This window comes from Oncorhynchus masou, chromosome 19 (genome assembly GCF_036934945.1).
Source record: "Oncorhynchus masou masou isolate Uvic2021 chromosome 19, UVic_Omas_1.1, whole genome shotgun sequence".
NCBI lineage: Eukaryota > Metazoa > Chordata > Actinopteri > Salmoniformes > Salmonidae > Oncorhynchus > Oncorhynchus masou.
This window is the reverse complement of record NC_088230.1, coordinates 7,742,382-7,764,176: the sequence shown is the minus strand read 5'-3', so window position 1 is coordinate 7,764,176 and position 21,795 is coordinate 7,742,382. Positions and strand designations below refer to the sequence as shown.

General features: G+C 42.8%; 1 protein-coding gene across 3 annotated transcripts in view; it reads left to right on the top strand.

Annotated features, from left to right (window-relative positions):
* LOC135505752 (forkhead box protein O3-like) overlaps nt 1-6,331 on the top strand; it is a 57,801-nt gene extending 51,470 nt beyond the window's left edge. For all 3 annotated transcript variants that reach the window (XM_064924847.1, XM_064924848.1, XM_064924846.1), the window contains one exon: nt 1,345-6,331. The gene's annotated coding sequence lies outside the window, so the exon portion shown is untranslated. The remainder of the gene's footprint in view (nt 1-1,344) is intronic.
* Nucleotides 6,332-21,795: the final 15,464 nt, after the last annotated feature.

Below are 21,795 nucleotides of genomic sequence, written 5' to 3'. Positions count from 1 at the left end.
GAACAAGGAACACACCAGGCAGGTCCGAGAAACTGTTGTGAAGAAGTTTAAAGCCGGATTTGGATACAAAAAGATTTCCCAAGCTTTAAACATCCCAAGGAACACTGTGCAAGCGATAATATTGAAATGGAAGGAGTATAAGACCACTGCAAATCTACCAAGACCTGGCCGTCCCTCTAAACTATCAGCTCATACAAGGAGAAGACTGATCAGAGGTGCAGCCAAGAGGCCCATGATCACTCTGGATGAACTGCAGAGATCTACAGCTGAGGTGGGAGACTCTGTCCATAGGACAACAATCAGTCGTATATTGCACAAATCTGGCCTTTATGGAAGAGTGGCAAGAAGAAAGCCATTTCTTAAAGATATCCATAAAAAGTGTCATTTAAAGTTTGCCACAAGCCACCTGGGAGACACACCAAACATGTGGAAGAAGGTGCTCTGGTCAGATGAAATCAAAATTGAACTTTTTGGCAACATTGCAAAACGTTATGTTTGGCGTAAAAGCAAAACAGCTCATCACCCTGAACACACCATACCCAGTGTCAAACATGGTGGTGGCAGCATCATGGTTTGGGCCTGCTTTTTTTCAGCAGGGACAGGGAAGATGGTTAAAATTGATGGGAAGATGGATGGAGCCAAATACAGGACCATTCTGGAAGAAAACCTGATGGAGTCTGCAAAAGACCTGAGACTGGGACGGAGATTTGTCTTCCAACAAGACAATGATCCAAAACATAAAGCAAAATCTACAATGGAATGGTTCAAAAATAAACATATCCAGGTGTTAGAATGGCCAAGTCAAAGTCCAGACCTGAATCCAATCGAGAATCTGTGGAAAGAACTGAAAACTGCTGTTCACAAATGCTCTCCATCCAACCTCACTGAGCTCGAGCTGTTTTGCAAGGAGCAATGGGAAAAATTTTCAGTCTCTCAATGTGCAAAACTGATAGAGACATACCCCAAGCGACTTGCAGCTCTAATCGCAGCAAAAGGTGGCGCTACAAAGTATTAACTTAAGGGGGCTGAATAATTTTGCACGCCCAATTTTTCAGTTTTTGAATTGTTAAAGTTTGAAATATCCAATAAATGTCGTTCCACTTCATGATTGTGTCCCACTTGTTGTTGATTCTTCACAAAAAAATACAGTTTTATATCTTTATGTTTGAAGCCTGAAATGTGGCGAAAGGTCGCAAAGTTCAAGGGGGCCAAATACTTTCGCAAGGCACTGTAGTGCCAATGTGGACATTTTTTGCTGGGTAATAATCTGATTTTGAATTATGATTATAAATTCATCCCATTCACTCAGATCTGATGTCATTTCCCATATCTCCCTCTCTCCAGGTCCCAACTGTAAAGCATGAGAAGATCAGACACAAAATGTCCTTTTTGCCAAACCTGCCATCAGCACAACGTGGAATAAAAACCCTCTGTTTACACAAGACCTCCTCTAGAGAAACCTACTTTTGCTCCCACTCTGACCAACCATGAATGATTTCAAAGACACAGACTCACAAGATGCTACTGTCAGTTACTCAAAGCCTTCTGCAAAACAAACAAATAAAAAATAAACTATGTAAAATCTTCACAACAAGCTCATCTCAGAATTATGCAATCTTCTTTTGAGAAAATACCAGTCGGGACAAAATTAATTGGAAAGATTTCAGAGAGAGAGAGACTGTTTTGTTTATGATTTGAAGGGATTTTGGGATGGGAAAACAGGAAATGTGGCAAGCAAGGTTGTAATGTACAGTGAAGTAATTCCTGTTTGAAAGATGAAAATAGTTAAACAAAAACAAAAGTAATGTTGTGTGAAATCTAATAGTGGTTTCTGGGGTGAGTTACCTTGAACATCTTCCCTCTGTTTTCACTCAGTGATTTTTTTAATTTTTGTTTTAAATTCCTGTTTTATCATCATCACTGTATCTGCACCACACCTGTTTGTATAAAAAAGTATTGATTCAATTGAAGGAAGGAGACAATATCTGCATTTAAAATAGCGACAACACACACACGGTACACACACACACACACCTCCCAAAATGACAAGACTCCATAGCCCCTTAGGAACGATGTTGACATAAACATAACGCCATGCACTTCAGGTTTTGTTGTTTTACATGAGTTTGATTGATTAGTTCCAGTTTTAAAATGACTTATAATACAAATTATAATGATGTACAATTATCCTTAGCCAAATACTATACAGATAGATTGGTAATTGTTTGTGTGTATCTACAGTTGAAGTCGGAAGTTTAAATACGCCTTAGGCAAATACATTTAAACTCAGTTTTTCACAATTCCTGATTGTTAGGATCAGTTAGGATCACCACTTAATTTTAAGAATGTGAAATGTCAGAATAATAGTAGAGAGAATGATTTATTTCAGCTTTTATTTCTTTCATCACATTCCCAGTGGGTCAGAAATTTACATACACTCAATTAGTATTTGGTAGCATTGCCTTTAAATTGTTTAACTTGGGTCAAATGTTTCAGGCAGCCTTCCACAAGCTTCTCACAATAAGTTGGGTGAATTTTGGCCCATTCCTCCTGACAGATCTTGTGTAACTGAGTCAGGTTTGTGGGCCTCCTTGCTATCACACGTTTTTTCAGTTCTGCCCACAAACTGTTCCTAGGCCGTCATTTAAAATAAGAATATTTTATTAACTGACTTACCTAGTTAAATAAAGGTTAAAAAATAAATGTTTTTTTAACTGTTCTATGGGATTGAGGTCAGGGCTTTGTGATGGCCATTCCAATACCTTGACTTGTTGTCCTTAAGCCATTTTGCCACAACTTTGGAAGTATGCTTGGGGTCACTGTCCATTTGGAAGACCCATTTGCGACCAAGCTTTAACTTCCTGACTGATGTTTTGAGATGTTGCTTCAATATATCCACATAATTTTACTTCCTCATGATGCCATCCATTTTGTGAAGTGCCCCAGTCCCTCCTGCAGCAAAGCACCCCCACAACATGATGCTGCCACCCCCGTCGTTCACGGTTGGGATGTTGTTCTTCGGCTTGCAAGCCTCCCCCTTTTCCTCCAAACATAACGATGGTCATTATGGCTAAACAGTTCTATATTTGTTTCATCAGACCTGAGGACATCTCTCCAAAAAGTATGAACTTTGTCCCCATGTGCAGTTGCAAACCGTAGTCTGGCTTTTTTATGGCGCTTTTGGAGCAGTGGCTTCTTCCTTTCTGAGCGGGCTTTTAGGTTAAGTCGATATAGGACTTGTTTTACTGTGGATATAGATACTTTTGTACCTGTTTCCTCCAGTATCTTCACAAGGTTTGCTGTTGCTCTGAGATTGATTTGCATTTTCCGCACCAAATTACGCTCATCTAGGAGACGTAATCTCCTTCCTGAGCGGTATGACGGCTGCGTGGTCCCCTGGTGTTTATACTTGCGCACTATTGTTTGTACCGATGAGCGTGGTACCTTTAGGCATTTGGGAATTACTCCTAAGGATGAACCAGAGATGTGGAGGTCTACAAAAAACAAATTCTGAGGTCTTGGCTGATTTATTTTGATTTTCCCATAATGTCAAGCAAAGAGGCACTGAGTTTGAAGGTATGCCTTCCAATACATCCACAGGTACACCTCCAATTGATGTAAATTAGCCTATCAGAAGCTTCTAAAGCCATGACATAATTTTCTGGAATTTTCCAAGCTGTTTAAGGCACAGTCAAATTAGTGTATGTAAACTTCTGACCCACTGGTATTGTGATACAGTGAATTATAAGTGGAATAATTTGTCTGTAAACAATTGTTAGAAAAATTACTTGTGTCATGCACAAAGTAGATGTCCTGACCGACTTGCCAAAGCTATAGTTTGTTAACAAGAAATTTGTGGAGTAGCTGAAAAACAAGTTTTAATGACTCCAACCGAAGTGTATGTAAACTTCAGACTTTGTAACTGTAAAAAAAAGGAAAATTGAATAAATAATCTGTCATGGATCTATGTAAAGTACACTGTAGTGGAAGCTTCAAGTTGAAGGAAGAGCCGAGGAGGAGGGGGGAGTTTAGCCGTTATTTCTTAGCTAATTGGAAGGTTGTATCCAGGACGTGTAGACAGCATATGTAGCCAAAATGAATACCTATGTTCTTGCGTTGTGTACATTTACACACCATAACAGGTGCTATGATGTAAACAGTGTTTGAGTCCAGGCTCTAGCAATCTGTGCGTTTTACCTACGCGGCCTGCTGAGCCGTAGCCTTAGAAGTAGCAACAGCAGGGTGGCGCTGAGAGGCCAGGAGGTTGTACAGTCAGGCTCCACCCCCCCTGGCAACCATTTTGTTTTTCTTGAGCAAAACCATAAGCTATCTGTGTATATTGCCAAATTACTTGAAACATGTACATGTAGGTGATACTGGCAGCCAAATTCACAACACACACATATAGCGAAAAATAAAAAAATAAGAGCAGGGATATATGTTTTTGCTCTGCTTGTTGTTTCACTGTGGGCTTGAGGGGCATGTTAGTATCTGCATATACCATCACTCAGGGGGAAGAGGGAGCTAGCCCATACCTAACATTACCCCAGGTCACATCTCCATGGTAGGACACGCAACAACATGTCCTTTGTTGGCAAAAAAAATAATGCTTGTGTTGTGAACCTGTAACCTGTGAACTATGACCTTTCAAGAGGAAAATCTTCACTTGGTCCTGTCGTTTAATTTTTTGTCATCGTAGTTTTTTCTTCTCATGTGGAATTCATGATGCGCGCACACCCACACCCCTCACAGACACACCTGGTGCTCCTACAGGTCTCTCCTGTATCTGTGTTCATGTGTGTGTGACTGGACTTTTATCTCAATTATTGATGTTTATCTCACAAGGATATGTTATCCTTCGTTATCCTTCATGGCGCATACAGCACCCCTCTGTATGCATGTACTGTATTTATGCATAATGAATTGTGTGAAATGCATATATATATACTCAGTCTATGTCCTTATATACTCATGTAGTACTTGACCCTTGGTTTTTTGTGATGCCTCGGAAAGGTAGAGTTGAAGAAAAAACTTTACATTACTTGCCGGGTGGGAGGGAAGACACTACCACTAGGCTACCCTGGGGCGGCAGGGTAGCCTAGTGGTTAGAGCGTTGGACTAGTAACCGCAAGGTTGCAAATTCAAATCCCCGAGCTGACAAGGTACAAATCTGTCGTTCTGCCCCTGAACAGGCAGTTAACCCACTATTCCTAGGCCGTCATTGAAAATAAGAATTTGTTCTTAACTGACTTTGCCTAGTAAAATAAAGATAAAATAAAAAAATAGTGTTAGCAATGCTTTTGTTGAACCAGGAAACCATCATTGTAGCAGCATCTGGGCCGCTGGTACCCCTTCTGTGTCTGGGGTAGTTAATCAGAGGGTTGCCCTGGCCTGGCTGTCCTGTAAAACAGTGTACAAACAAACGTGTGTATGTATATCCGTCACCCGGAGGCTGAGGCAGAGGAGTGCTTGTGTATGGCTGGGTAGGTGATCTACTGTAGCAGTGCTACCCGAAATGTAGTGCATGACCCCTAACTGCTTCTTTTCAGCCCCCACCCCTTCACTGAAGTTCTACACCAGTGGTGCACTCAGCTCTCTCAATATGGGGAGAATCCCTGAGTCCCAGTAGATCCCCTAAACTTGAAATCTTCTAACCCCATTGTTTTCTGGAATCTGTGACTTCCAACAAACCTAGAACTTCTGACTCTTCACTGCACCTTAACCCTTTTAGAAATACCCCTGTATTATAGTGTACAGACAGACAGAGAAGGGGAGAAAGAACCCAGTCAGCCCGGAACAGATATTCCACAAATGCATTCTTTGCTACTGCGTTTAGCCCCATAATGATGGCGCATGCCATCCACACACAGTATTATCAGGCTGTATCACATCTGGCCGTGATTGGGAGTCGCATGGAAAGGTGCACAATTAGCACCGCGTTTGGCCGGGGTAGGCCATCATTGTAAATAAGAATTTGTTCTTAACTGACTTGCCTAGTTAAATAAAGGTTAAATATAATAATAATAATTACCTCCATGTCCAGAATAAAAAGACAGAAGTGCCACTAGTTACTCTTTTAGTCTTGACACGAGCCCCCCGTTCTTCAAAGCTCTTCTTGATCCTAGAACCTTCTGCACATTGTTTGCCCCGCCCCTCACCTTCCATGCTGTCACCTATGATCTCTGCTCTTTGACCCCTGTAGTACACTCGCTTATTCTCGACGATGTTGATGTTAGTGGGTATTTTTCCTGTGTATTCCATTTTGAATTGTAATCTAGTTTGTATAACAAAAGGTGCGCATGTAAATAAACCTTGGTGAAGCTCCACACTCTACTGGTTCCAGAAGTGACATGTTTTGGGTTTACTGAAAATGCACATAGGATTATAAAATGTATTCAAATGTACAACTATACGTGAATGTGCCATTTATTGGTTATTAGAAATTAGAAAAGCAGAATGAATAGGGAATATATTGGTTATTAATAATTACTATTAATAAAACCTTAAGTACACTCGGACATCTGAGACTTGGGATGGGTACTTTTCCATAATTATTGCATCACGGGGAGAAGAGGAAGTAGAGAACATATTTGGTGTAGTAATGTTAAACACTTTGTCAGCCCAAATCTCCATCACGCAGCCCCCCGACCACCCCTCACACAATGCCTGCCACCTCCTCAAGGTAAGGTTTCGGTCGGATATAAACTTTTATCTCTATGGTGTCAAGTTTCCAGCTGGCTAACTAAGAAAGGCCAGTATTTTCAGCTATGAGGCCAGAGGTGAGTTAGCTTCAGGGCATTTCTATTGAACTAAACTGTGTTCCCTGTAATTGTTTTCATCACTGAGCAAATTCCAGGTCTGATGAGTGCAAACTTACAGCACACGTTCACTGTGAACACTGAGGCTGTACCTGCTTTAAGTTAGTTTTAACAGTGGTCAAGTAGGCCACTGTGGCAATTTTATTGTAATGTAGGCCAATCAGAGTGGCCTTCCATCAAAAACAATGGAGAAAATGCATCCAATAACATTTTAACATGGAAATAGCTGTTCTATTTTTCAGCCTACAGTAGCAGCCAAATGTTTAATGTTCAATATAGGCCTACATTCCAAAAGCATGCAGGGCTTTACATGAACCTGTTTTTCCACCTGTCCTTCAGACAACGAGGTGACTGAAAATGTTGTGTTGTTTGATGCAAAATAAATACTTTACAAAATAAAATGCATTATAATTCCCATACCATTATTACAGAGAATCAGACAGAGCATACTACCCTCTGCATGCTGGCTACTTAAGCTTATTCAAGCCGGTCTCAAAATACAACACTTCCCATTTAAGAAAAAAAAAAAGCTCTTTACCTGACTTGCTGTCTGGAAATGCACACGTTTTGTTCTCTTGTAGGAATCAATCACTCCCCCATTGCTGACTACAAATTGTGTATAACTGGGCTAATAACTCACTAACTAGCAAAGGATATGAACAAATGTACAAATGTGCACATGGGGCTACATGTAGCTGTCGCTTTGATCTCAAAACAAGCGCATCTACTCACGACCGCTGATGCTGTAAAAACAGTCCAGCTCAAAGTGAATGGCATATCCATACAATGGTCTATTTGCGTATAGGCCTACTGTAGCACTGATTGGTTATGGTGCACCAGTCTTTGTAGAGTAGGTGCTTGAGTCGTGCATGTCAATGCAATAGAATCCTATTCCGATGCGTTCTGCCTACAACAAAATCTCTTATAATTTTTTTGAATACTAAGTCTTGCATAGTTAATTTTGTTTCAGTATGTTGTGTAACGGTTTTCTGTAGGCGAAGGAGAGTCGGACCAAAATGCAGCGTGTAGATTGCGATCCATGTTTAATGAAAAAACGGAAAACACGAATCAATACAAATACTACAAAAAACAAAAAGAACGTAACGAAAACCGAAACAGCCTATACTAGTGTAAACTAACACAGAGATAGGAACAAGGACACTAAGGACAATCACCCACGAAACACACAAAAAATATGGCTGCCTAAATATGGTTCCCAATCAGAGACAACGATAATCACCTGACTCTGATTAAGAACCGCCTCAGGCAGCCATAGACTAACGCTAGACATCCCACAAAACCCCAAGACAAAAACACACCACAATAACCCATGTCACACCCTGGCCTGACCGAATAAATGAAGAATAAACATAATATATTTCGACCAGGGCGTGACAGAACCTCCCCCCTAAGGTGTGGACTCCCGGGCGCACATCAAAACAATAGGGAGGCTCCAGGTGGGCGTCTGTCCATGGTGGCGGCTCCGGCTCCGGCGCGGGACGTGGAACCCACTCTATAAATGTCTTAATCCCCCCTCCTCGCGTCCTAGGATAGTCCACCTTCGCCACCGACCATGGCCTAGTAGTCCTCACCCAGAACCCCACTGGACTGAGTGTCAGCTCGGGACAGAGGGTCAGCTCGGGACAGAGGGTCAGCTCGGGACAGAGGGGCAGCTCGGGACAGAGGGGCAGCTCGGGACAGAGGGGAAGCTCGGGACTGAGAGGAAGCTCAGCCAGGTAGTTGGATCCGGCAGATCATGGCTGGTTGACGGTTCTGGCAGATCCTGGCGGATCTGGAAGAGTCTGGCTGACTGGAGGATCTGGAAGAGTCTGGCTGACTGGCGGATCTGGAAGAGTCTGGCTGACTGGCGGATCTGGAAGAGTCTGGCTGACTGGCGGATCTGGAAGAGTCTGGCTGACTGGCGGATCTGGAAGAGTCTGGCTGACTGGCGGATCTGGAAGAGTCTGGCTGACTGGCGGATCTGGAAGAGTCTGGCTGACTGGCAGATCTGGCTGCTCCATGCAGACTGGCGGCTCTGGCTGCTCCATGTAGACTGACGGCTCTGGCGGCTTCTTGCAGACTGACAGCTCTGGCTGCTCCATGCAGACTGGCAGCTCCATGCAGACTGACAGCTCCTTGCAGACTGACAGCTCCTTGCAGACTGACAGCTCAGGCTGCTCCATGCAAACTGACAGCTCTGGCTGCTCCATGTAGACTGACAGCTCTGGCCGCTCCATGCAGACTGACAGCTCTAGCTGCTCCATGCAGACTGACAGCTGTGGCTGCTCCATGCAGACTGACAGCTCGGGCTGCGCTAAACAGGCGGGAGACTCCAGCAGCGCAGGATAGGAGAAAGGCTCCGACAGCGCTGAACAGGCGGGAGGCTCCGGCAGCGCAGGAGAGGAGAAAGGCTCCGGTAGCGCTGAACAGGCGGGAGGCTCCGGCAGCGCAGGAGAGGCGAGGCGCACAGTAGGTCTGATGCGTGGTGCTGGCACTGGTGGTACTTGGCCGAGGACACGCACAGGAAGCCTGGTGCGGGGAGCTGCCACCGGAGGGCTGGGGTGTGGAGGTGGTACTGGGTAGACCGGACCGTGCAGGCGCACTGACCGAGCCTGCCCAACTTTACCTGGCTCGATGCCCACTCTAGCCCGCCAATACGAGGAGCTGGTATATACCGCACCGGGCTATGCACCCGCACTGGAGACACCGTGCGCTCCATAGCATAACACGGTGCCGGCCCGGGCTCTTTAGCCCCCCGGTAAGCACAGGAAGTTTGCGCAGGTCTCCTACCTGGCGTAGCCATACTCCCTGTGAGTTCCCCCCCAAGAAAGTTTTGGGGCTGACTCTCAGGCTTCCTTCCACGCCGCCGTGCTTGCTTCGCCATCTCCATTCTCCTATAACCCTCTTCGCACTGCTCCAGTGAATCCCAGGCGGGCTCCGGCACTCTCCCTGGGTCGACCGCCCACCTGTCTATTTCCTCCCAAGTAGTGTAGTCCTGATATTGTTGCTCCTGCTGCTGCTGTTGCTTCTCCTCATACCAAAGCCTCTCAGCTCTCTCCGCCTCCAGTTCTTCTTTGGGCGGCAATATTCTCCGGGTTTAGCCCAGGGTCCTCTCCCGTCGAGAATTTCCTCCCAAGTCCAAAAGTCCTTTTTTACGCTGTTTCTCCTGTGGCTCATGCCTGTTGACACGTTGCTTGGTCCGTTTGTGGTGGGTGATTCTGTAACGGTTTTCTGTAGGCGAAGGAGAGTCGGACCAAAATGCAGCGTGTAGATTGCGATCCATGTTTAATGAAAAAACTGAAAACACGAATCAATACAAATACTACAAAAAACAAAAAGAACGTAACGAAAACCGAAACAGCCTATACTAGTGTAAACTAACATAGAGATAGGAACAAGGACACTAAGGACAATCACCCACAAAACAATATGGCTGCCTAAATATGGTTCCCAATCAGAGACAACGATAATCACCTGACTCTGATTAAGAACCGCCTCAGGCAGCCATAGACTAATGCTAGACATCCCACAAAACCCCAAGACAAAAACACACCACAATAACCCATGTCACACCCTGGCCTGACCAAATAAATGAAGAATAAACATAATATATTTCGAACAGGGCATGACATCTTGAAAGTGGCTAATATTGCGTTGATTCGATCACAATTCCCACAGTAAAGGGAAATGTTGATAGTGTTAACTAATGGGGGAAAAGCAATAAAGTTGAGTGAAGTTCAATCTCATGCTTCTCTGCACGTGCTGATATTTCTTCTGTGTGGCATGCTTGACATGCTCCCGACAGTTGCCCCCCTCCGAGCAGGGCAGTGAGAACAGAGTTGTCTCATTAGGCCCAACTCTCCGACAGTATGGTAATAGCAGAGATAAGATTTTGTGCAGACATTTTCCTAATATTTGAGACTTGTTTTATTGAGTTTTTACTTGAAGTTGCAGTAACAGCCTGTTACATTCTGAAATTGCCGGCTGCACTGAGCCAAGTAAATAGCCCACCCATTTTTACCTACCTCATCCCCATACTGTTTTTATTTACTTTTCTGCTCTTTTGCACACCTATATCTCTACCTGTACATGACCATCTGATCATTTATCACTCCAGTGTTAATCTGCAAAATTGTAATTATTCACCTACCTCCGCATGCCTTTTGCACACAATGTATATAGACTCTTTTTTTTTTTTTCTACTGTGTTATTGACTTGTTAATTGTTTACTCCATGTGTAACTGTGTTGTCTGTTCACACTGCTATGCTTTATTTTGGCCAGGTCACAGTTGCAAATGAGAACTTGTTCTCAACTAGCCTGCCTGGTTAAATAAAGGTGAAATATAAAAAATAAAAAAGTAAAACTATGGTAGCCCATCCCCACCACCAAAATGTACAATGTTGATAGTAGATCATACAAAACAAATGTTTTTAACATTACAACTGGGAATTTGGAAACAAAATGAGCTCAGATTGGGAAAAATCTTAATGTCTGTAATCTTCAAATCAAAGAAATTGGAGCTCTAGGATGATGCCCAAATTTCTAGACTTGTAATTTCGAGTTGGAGCATGTTTTTTTCAGATGATTTGAATCAGCCACTGAAAAGTCCAGTGGCTACATAATTCGGGCTGGTCCCCAGAGTAGCTATCTCTCTACAAGGTCACCAGACTTGATCTTCATCAACCATTTCCCCAACCACTGTCACGACTTCCGCCGAGGTTGGCTCTCCTGCCTGTTTGGGCAGTGCTCGGCGGTCGTCGTCACCGTCCTACAAGCCACTACCGCTCCCTTTTTCGTTTGTCTGATTGGTTTCACCTGTGTGTATTTTAGTTAACTAGTGTCCTTATATGTAGTAGGTTGTCCCGCCCTTGTTTTGTGCGGGATTGGTTTTGTCTTCGTGTCGTTTGGTGGAGTACTTGTATTTTATTCTCCGGTCTATTATGATCCTGTGTTGGATTATTCACCCTGTGTGTTGGGTTGACCGTCGTCTTTTGTGCATCGGAGAATAAACTGTCAAATCACCGAAACCTGCACTCTGCGCCTGATTCCACCCACCTTGGTACATCGTGACAACCACCTTCCTCTGATCAAGCCATGAACTGTCCCTCTCCATCTTTTTTTTAAACCTTTATTTAATTAGGCAAGTCAACCTCTTGAAACTCCCCATCCCGGATCCGGGATTGTGACTAAGCCTCAGGCTCATTAGCATAACGCAATGTTAACGATTTCTGAAAATCGCAAATAAAATTAAAATAATGCGTTTGCTCTCAAGCTTAGCCTTTTCTTAACAACACTGTCATCTCAGATTTTCAAAATATGCTTTTGAACCATAGAAATTGACTAATTTGTGTAAGAGTATGCAAAGCTAGCATAGCATTTTGTGTAGCATGTAGCACGCAACATTTTCACAAAAGCCAGATAACCAAATAAATAAAATCATTTACCTTTGAAGAGCTTCTGATGTTTTCAATGAGGAGACTCCCAGCCACATACCAAATGCGCAGTGTTTCCTGAAAGCGTCTGTGTGTAGGAGAAATCGTTCCGTTTTCTACATTGCGCCTGGCTACCGAAACGAACCGAAAATGCAGTCACCTACAACGTGAAACTTTTTCCGGATTAACTACATAATATCGACCGAAACATGGCAAACGTTGTTTGGAATCAATCCTCAAGGTGTTTTTTCACATATCTCTTCATTGACATGCAGTTCATGGAAGCTTGCTTCTCTCTCTGTGCCCCATGGAAAAATACTGGCAGGTGACTTTTGCGCACCAATTTCGGCGCAGGACACCGGGCGGACACGTGGTAAATGTGGTCTCTTATGGTCAATCTTCCAACGATCTGCCTACAAATACGTCACAATGCTGCAGACACCTTGGGGAAACGACAGAAAGGGCAGACTCATTCCTCTTGCGTTCACAGCCTTATAAGGAGATCATGAAAGACAGAGCCTCAAAAATCCTTGTCATTTCCTGGATGCCAAGTCATCTTGGTTTTGCCTGAAGCTCACGTTAAAGGGCACGCACAGAGAAGATATTTGTATTTCTGGACACGTCAGAGTGTTTTCTTTCGAACAGTAGCAATTATATGCATAGTCGAGCATCTTTTTGTGACAAAATATCTTGTTTAAAACGGGAACGTTTTTCTTCCAAAAATGAAATAGCGCCACCATAAGTGTAAGAGGTTAAGATCAAATTCTTATTTACAATGACGGCCTTCCCCTCCCCTAACCCGGACGACGCTGGGACAATTGTGCGCCGCCCTATGGGACTCCCGATCACGGCCGGTTGTGATACAGCCCGGTATCTGTAGTGACTTCTCTTGCTCAGAGATGCAGTGCCTTAGACCACTGTGCCACTCGGGAGCCACGCATCTATGGAAAGTGCATCCACTCAAAAGACCTGGCCTCTCTTGGTTGCCCTAGTCAACTAGGCTACTGATGATGTATTGCTTGTTTATTTTTTGCTTTTGATGCACTTTGAGATTGTTATCAAAAGCGCTATAGAAATGTAATCAATTATTATTATAAAAAGATGGTTTATTTATATTAGTAGAGCAAAAAGCTCTGACGAAGGCCAAGAAGCCGGAACTTTAAGCTTCAATAAAAAAGTGATACTAGCAAGAGCAGTGTGCAGGTTCATTTTTTCTTTCAACTTATCTCATTGTTACCATGCACTTGCAACAATAGCTCAGATTTGCGAGTACATTTTTGAATGTTGAAATATTGAAAGCAAAACACAACAACAATAAATGTTTATTACAAACAAACACTTTTCAATGAGAAAACAGAAATCCACTTTGGGATAAAAAAAAGACTTCATTGAAAACAGTATAAAAATAAATCAATAGCTACATACAAAATACATAGTACTACTTCTTAATCAGGGCCTCTAAAATGGACATAAGGCGTGTCTCCCTGGCAATCACCTCTTCTCCCACATCCACATCTGGACCCTTCTGGGAGGGAGGAGATGACCGGTGGGGTGATGGAGTGGCTGTGGCCTCCCCTCCCTCTGTGCTGACTCCGGTGGGGGGAGCTTTCAACTCCTGAAAAATATGGAAAAGGATAGCTTTCAGCATCAAACATACTAGCTACATGTAAAGGCCTGTTAAAAGGTGTTATGCCAATTGCAGTATATTTCTCTGGAATACTTGCACCGTTCTAACATGTATATCTTCACACTTGAATGTGCCAATGAAGCATAGGAAATAGATGGGAAAGTAGTGTTGCTCTCAGAGAAAAGGGTAACTTTATTAGCCAAGTATAGCACAGCAATAAATGTCAAGATAACATACAGTAGCGTACCGTCTATTTTTGCTTATGGTTCTCCCACTTATTTTCCACCCATGCAGGTGATAGCTGCCCCTCCAGCTCACACTCCATCAAGTAGATCCTGAAAAAACATAACAAATTCAACATTACATGAGCATTCACCAAAACATGAGCAAAGTAGAGTTGTGCAAACTTTCTCTAGAGAGCTAGACTGTCACATCCTTTATTTCACCTTGGAGTGCCAAAGTGAAACAGTAACGGGTGGAGCTTACCATTACTTTCACCAACAGGTTATGTGCACTGTAAGCTAGCTAGACTAGACCCTGTAACCGTTGAGATAGAAACTAATATTGCATAGTATGAACATTACAACACAGATAAACCAAATTGACAAATCAGGAGTACTAGAAGAAAAGAGAAGTGTGGGGACCAACAGCCAGTGAAAGTACAGGGCGCCAAATTCAAAACAACAGAAATCTCAATTAGAAATTCCTCAAACATACAAGTATTTTACACCATTTTCAAGATACACTTCTTGTTAATCCCACCACAGTGTCCGATTTTAAAGAGGCGTAACGACCAAAGCACACCAAACGATTATGTTAGGTGAGTGCCCAGTCACAGAAAAACACAGCCATTTTTCCAGCCAAGTCACAAAAAGCAGAAAGATAAAATAATCAATAACCTTTTATGATCCACATCAGATGACACTCATAGGAATTCATGTTACACAATACATGTATGTTTTGTTCAATAAAAAATCTCAAAATACATTGGCGCGTTATGTTCAGTAGTTCCAAAACATCCGGTGATTTTGCAGAGAGCCACATTAATTTACAGATATACTCATAATAAACATTGATAAAAGATAAAGTGTTATGCGTGGAACTTTAGATAAGAAGAAGTTTAATGCAACCGCTGTGTCAGATTTCAAAAAAGCTTTACCGAAAATGCACACCATGCAATAATCTGAGTACAGCGCTCAGAGACCAAAACAACCCAAACAGATATCAACCATGTTGTGTAGTCAGAAGTCAGAAATAGCATTATAAATATTCACTTACTTTTGATATTCTTCATCAGAATGCACTCCCAGGAATCCCAGTTCGACAATAAATGTGTAATTTGTTCGGTAAAGTCCATCATTTGTCCAAATATCTCCTTTTTGTTCACGCGTTTAGCCCAGTAATCCAAATTCATGACGCGCGATCACTAGGTGCAGACAAAAAGTAAAAAAGATCCGTTACAGTCCATAGAAACATGTCAAACGATGTATAGAATCAATCTTTAGGATGTTTTTAACATAAATCTTCAATAATGTTCCAACAGGAGAATTCCTTTTTCTGAAGAATTGCAATGAAACGCAAGCTAACTATCACGTGAAAGCGCGTGGTCAGCTCATGCCTCTCTGGCAGACCTCTGACTCATTCCCCTCTCATTCGCCCCCACTTCACAGTAGAAGCATAAAACAAGGTTCTAAAGTCTGTTGACATCTAGTGGAAGCCTTAGGAAGTGCAACTTGACCCCATAGACACTGCAAAGAGTTGAAAAACTACAACCTCAAATTTCCCACTTCCTGGTTGGATTTTTTCTCAGGTTTTTGACTGCCATATGAGTTATGTTATACTCATTCAAACAGTTTTAGAAACTTCAGACTGTTTTCTATCCAAATTTACTAATAATATCCATATATTAGCAACTGGACCTGAGTTTACTCTGGGCACCTTATTCATCCAACTACTAATACTGCCCCCAGCCATAACAAGTTAACCAGGGCCTGGAATGCAGCAGGAGCGTTGGTCAGACTGAATGGCATCATCAGGTATTCGTTGTGTCTGCTAGCCGTGTTGAAGGCTGTCTTCCATTTGTCACCTTCCCGTATCCGCACCAGAGTGTAAGCAATTCAGAGGTCCAACTTAAAGAAAATGGTGGCCCCCTGGAGTGGCTCGCAAGCCAAGGCGAGGAGTGGTAGCAGGTAGCGGTTCTTAACAGTGATGTCATTGAGGCCCCAGTAGTCGATGCACGGGCGGAGGCTTTTGTCTCTCTTCTCCACAAAGAAGAACCCAGCAGGGGAGGCAGAAGAATGGATACACCCTGCAGCCAGGGAGTCCTCAATGTGCATGTCCATAGTCTTGGTCTCCGGACCCGACAGTGAATACAGCATTCCCCGGGGAGGTGTGGTGCCCGGGAGAAGGTCGATCACGCAGTCATAGGGTCGATGTGGAGGAAGCGAAGTGGCCCGGGCCTTGCTGAAAACCTCCCGGAGGTCCTGGTACTGCATGGGAATGGTGGAGAGGTTCAAGGCTTCTTCTGAGCCCACAGGAAGACGTCCTGGGGCAGGCTGCGGACTTCACGCAATGAGCATGGCAGAACGGGCTCCAGTCCATGATAGCACCAGCAGTCCAGTCAATGAGGGGATTGTGATGCTGGAGCCATGAAAACCCCAATACCACGGGTAACTGAGGAGACTTGATGAGCATGAACTGCATAGTCTGACTTTGGTTCCCTGACACTCAGGTTGATAGGAGTTGTATCTTGGGTGACTCTGCCTATAGAGTGCCCATCCAGTGCTCTAATGTCCATGGGAATGGAGAGGGGTTGAGTGGGGATTCCCGGCTTTGACACCAGGGTAGTGTCCATGAAACTCTCATCGGCCCCAGAGTCAATGAGTACACGGAGAGATTTTGACTGGTCGTTCCACTGCAGGATGGCAAGGAGAGGGATAGCGGAGAAAGGGAGAAGGAAAGGGGAGAAGAAAAATTATCCATATGGCCCACCAGAGTACTCGTACCTACTGATGAACCTGGTCTTTTTATAATGTTTTTATTTAACCTTTATTTAACCAGGTAGGCCAGTTGAGAACAAGTTCTCAATTACAACTGCGAGCAGTGCAACACAAAAGCAAAGCAGTGCAACACAAACAACACTGAGTTACACATGGGATAAACAAACGTACAGTCAATGAGAAAATAGAAAAGTCTATATACAGTGTGTGCAAATCTAGTAAGATTAGGGAGGTAAAGGCAATAAATAGGCCATAATTGCAAAATAATTACAATTTAGCAATTAAACACTGGAGTGATTGATGTGCAGAAGATGAATGTGCAAGTAGAGATACTGGGGTGCAAAAGAGCAAAACATAAATAACAATATGGGGATGAGGTAGTTGGGTGGACTATTTACAGATGGTATGAGGAAAAGGACGAGGGCAGCAGCACAAAGATCAGGGAGAGAAATGCTCGACAGGTTCCTGACTCTCCAGCGAAGCGTTCCGGAGGAGGTAAGCAGGGTTCTCGGGAAGCCGTTCGAGTGGCTGGTCTCAGACAATCCCATAGGTGGAGGTGTGGAGGTCCTGGGCTGGCGTGGTTACACGAGGTGTGCGGATTTGAGGCCGGTTGGACGTACTGCCAAATTCTCTAAAATGGCTTATGGTAGAGTAATTAACATTAAATAATCTGGCAACAGCTCTGGTGGACATTCCTGCAGTCAGCATGCCAATAGCAAGCTCCCTCAAAACTTGAGACATCTGAGGCAATGTGTTGTGTGTCCTTTTATTGTCCCCAACACAAGGTGCACCTGTGTAATGATCATGCTGCTTAATCAGCTTTTTGATATGCCACACCAGTCAGGTGGATGGATTATCTTGCACACAAATGTGTGCACAAAATTGGAGAGCAATAAGCTTTTTGTGCTTACGGAATATTTCTGAGATCTTTTATTTCAGTTCATGAAACACAGCACCAGCACTTTACATGTTGCGTTTATATTTTTGTTCAGTACATTAAGTTGTCGCTCAACAGCGTGCAAGTAACTTTGTATCTAACATTACTGTTCAAACAGTTCTAACTTTTAGTCCTTCTAAAGCACATAACTAGCTAAAAGCAGGAGGCTGTAGACCTGTTTTCAAAGCTGTAACGTTATGAATAAATGGTAGTGATCATTTTAAGGAGAACAAAAATGACTTACATTTGAACACGACCGCAGAATCTTCGCTATTCGCCATCTTTCAAGTTGTTTCATTGAAGAGATCTATCACAACTAGCAGCCCCCCCCTACCAATGCATTGCGGCTGTGAAATTCCCGAAAAGTGTGCAGCGAATTCTAATGAATGAAAAGCCAAAATTAGTATAACATATTGGCATTTAACGCATACTGAGAATGCATCACTCGCGATTGCATTTTCCCCGCTATTCGTTGATTTCGGTAGCACATCCCGACATCAGCTGTTGTCAAAGTCAAAATGCGTATGACATCCGGGCATTTAAAGTATAATTGATTTTCAAAATTTCACATACTATTAAACTTTATTTTTTCCCCACATACTCAAATATACTACTATTTAGGACATAAGTATGGGTATTCAGAGAGTATGTCATCACTACCGTGTTGATTGATATATTCCAGTTAATAATTATTTTGGATTAACAAAATCAAAAGTTAGCCACCTGAAGTTTGAATATAAACCAAATTTGATCCCATTCACATTTACTCAGAACACAAATAAATGGGCCTATATTAGGCTATAACTACATGCATAGCTAAGGCTATAAATACATTAAATTACCTCTTAGTTTCTCCTGACCAGGCAGCTGTGGTTGTTATAGGCTGCAGTAGATCAAACTGAAGCGCAGATTAAATGTGCACGATTTGACAAATCATGAGGCATTTCATTGTATAATTTTTGGGGGGTGGCGGGTTTAAGCTTCCATATAAAACAGCTCACTGCTTGTCGTAACTCCCTAGTGAATTGCCTTATATACACTGCTCAAAAAAGGCGTTGTAGGGAGGTCATACAGGCACGTGGAGGCCACACACACTACTGAGCCTCATTTTGACTTGTTTTAAGGATATTACATCAAAGTTGGATCAGCCTGTAGTGTGGTTTCCACTTTAATCTTGAGTGTGACTCCAAATCCAGACCTCCATGGGTTGATAAATTTGATTTCCATTGATACATTTTGTGTGATTTTGTTGTCAGCACATTCATGTAAAGAAAAAAGTATTGAATAAGAATATTTCTTTCATTCAGATCTAGGATGTGTTATTTTAGTGTTCCCTTAAATTTTTTGAGCACTGTACAGTGCCTTGCGAAATTATTCGGCTCCCTTGAACTTTACGACGTTTTGCCACATTTCAGGCTTCAAACATAAAGATATAAAACTGTATTTTTTTGTGAAGAATCAACAACAAGTGGGACACAATCATGAAGTGGAACGACATTTATTGGATATTTCAAACTTTTTTAACATATCAAAAACTGAAAAATTGGGCGTGCAAAATTATTCAGCCCCCTTAAGTTAATACTTTGTAGCGGCACCTTTTGCTGCGATTACAGCTGTAAGTCGCTTGGGGTATGTCTCTATCAGTTTTGCACATCGAGAGACTGACATTTTTTCCCATTCCTCCTTGCAAAACAGCTCGAGCTCAGTGAGGTTGAATGGAGAGCATTTGTGAACAGCAGTTTTCAGTTCTTTCCACAGATTCTCGATTGGATTCAGGTCTGGACTTTGACTTGGCCATTCTAACACCTGGATATGTTTATTTTTGAACCATTCCATTGTAGATTTTGCTTTATGTTTTGGATCATTGTCTTGTTGGAAGACAAATCTCCGTCCCAGTCTCAGGTCTTTTGCAGACTCCATCAGGTTTTCTTCCAGAATGGTCCTGTATTTGGCTCCATCCATCTTCCCATCAATTTTAACCATCTTCCCTGTCCCTGCTGAAGAAAAGCAGGCCCAGACCATGATGCTGCCACCACCATGTTTGACAGTGGGGATGGTGTGGTCAGGGTGATGAGCTGTGTTGCTTTTACGCCAAACATAACGTTTTGCATTGTTGCCAAAAAGTTCAATTTTGGTTTCATCTGACCAGAGCACCTTCTTCCACATGTTTGGTGTGTCTCCCAGGTGGCTTGTGGCAAACTTTAAACTACACTTTTTATGGTTATCTTTAAGAAATGGCTTTCTTCTTGCCACTCTTCCATAAAGGCCAGATTTGTGCAATATACGACTGATTGTTGTCCTATGGACAGAGTCTCCCACCTCAGCTGTAGATCTCTGCAGTTCATCCAGAGTGATCATGGGCCTCTTGGCTGCAACTCTGATCAGTCTTCTCCTTGTATGAGCTGAAAGTTTAGAGGGACGGCCAGGTCTTGGTAGATTTGCAGTGGTCTGATACTCCTTCCATTTCAATATTATCGCTTGCACAGTGCTCCTTGGGATGTTTAAAGCTTGGGAAATCTTTTTGTATCCAAATCTGGCTTTAAACTTCTTCACAACAGTATCTCGGACCTGCCTGGTGTGTTCCTTGTTCTTCATGATGCTCTCTGCGCTTTTAACGGACCTCTGAGACTATCACAGTGCAGGTGCATTTATACAGAGACTTGATTACACACAGGTGGATTGTATTTATCATCATTAGTCATTTAGGTCAACATTGGATCATTCAGAGATCCTCACTGAATTTCTGGAGAGAGTTTGCTGCACTGAAAGTAAAGGGGCTGAATAATTTTGCACGCCCAATTTTTCAGTTTTTGATTTGTTAAAAAAGTTTGAACAACCACCACTAACATTGAGTGGCTGCTGTCAACATACTGACTCAACTCCAGCCACTTTAATAATGGAAATCCATGGAAATTCATGGGAAAAAATGTATCACTGGCCACTTTAACCTCTTACATCTATGGGGGCGCTATTTCATTTTTGGATGAAAAACGTTCCCGTTTTAAACAAGATATTTTGTCACAAAAAGATGCTCGACTATGCATATAATTGATAGCATTCGAAAGAAAACACTCTGACGTGTCCAGAAATACCAAGATATTCTCTGTGCGTGCCCTAGAACGTGAGCTTCAGGCAAAACCAAGATGAGATGGCATCCAGGAAATGACAAGGATTTTTGAGGCTCTGTTTTCCATTGTCTCCTTATATGGCTGTGAATGCGAGAGGAATGAGCCTGCCCTTTCTGTCGTTTCCCCAAGGTGTCTGCAGCATTGTGACGTATTTGTAGGCAGATCATTGGAAGATTGACCATAAGAGACCACATTTACCAGGTGTCCGCCCGGTGTCCTGCGCCGAAATTGGTGCGCAAAAGTCACCTGCCAGTATTTTTCCATGGGATACAGAGAGGAAAGCAAGCTTCCACGAACTGCATATCAATGAAGAGATATGTGAAAAAACACCTTGAGGATTGATTCCAAACAACGTTTGCCATGTTTCGGTCGATATTATGTAGTTAATCCGGAAAACGTTTTACGTTGTAGGTGACTGAATTTTCGGTTCGTTTCGGTAGCCAGACGCAATGTAGAAAACGGAACGATTTCTCCTACACACAGACGCTTTCAGGAAAAACTGCGCATTTGGTATGTAACTGAGAGTCTCCTCATTGAAAACATCAGAAGCTCTTCAAAGGTAAATGATTTTATTTATTTGGTTATCTGGTTTTTGTGAAAATGTTGCGTGCTAAATGCTACTCAAAATGCTATGCTAGCTTTGCATACTCTTACACAAATTAGTCAATTTCTATGGTTCAAAAGCATATTTTGAAAATCTGAGATGACAGTGTTGTTAAGAAAAGGCTAAGCTTGAGAGCAGACGCATTATTTTCATTTTATTTCGTTAACGTTGCGTTATGCTAATGAGCCTGAGGCTTTAGTCACAAACCCGGATCCGGGATGGGGAGTTTCAAGAAGTTAAACAATGCCA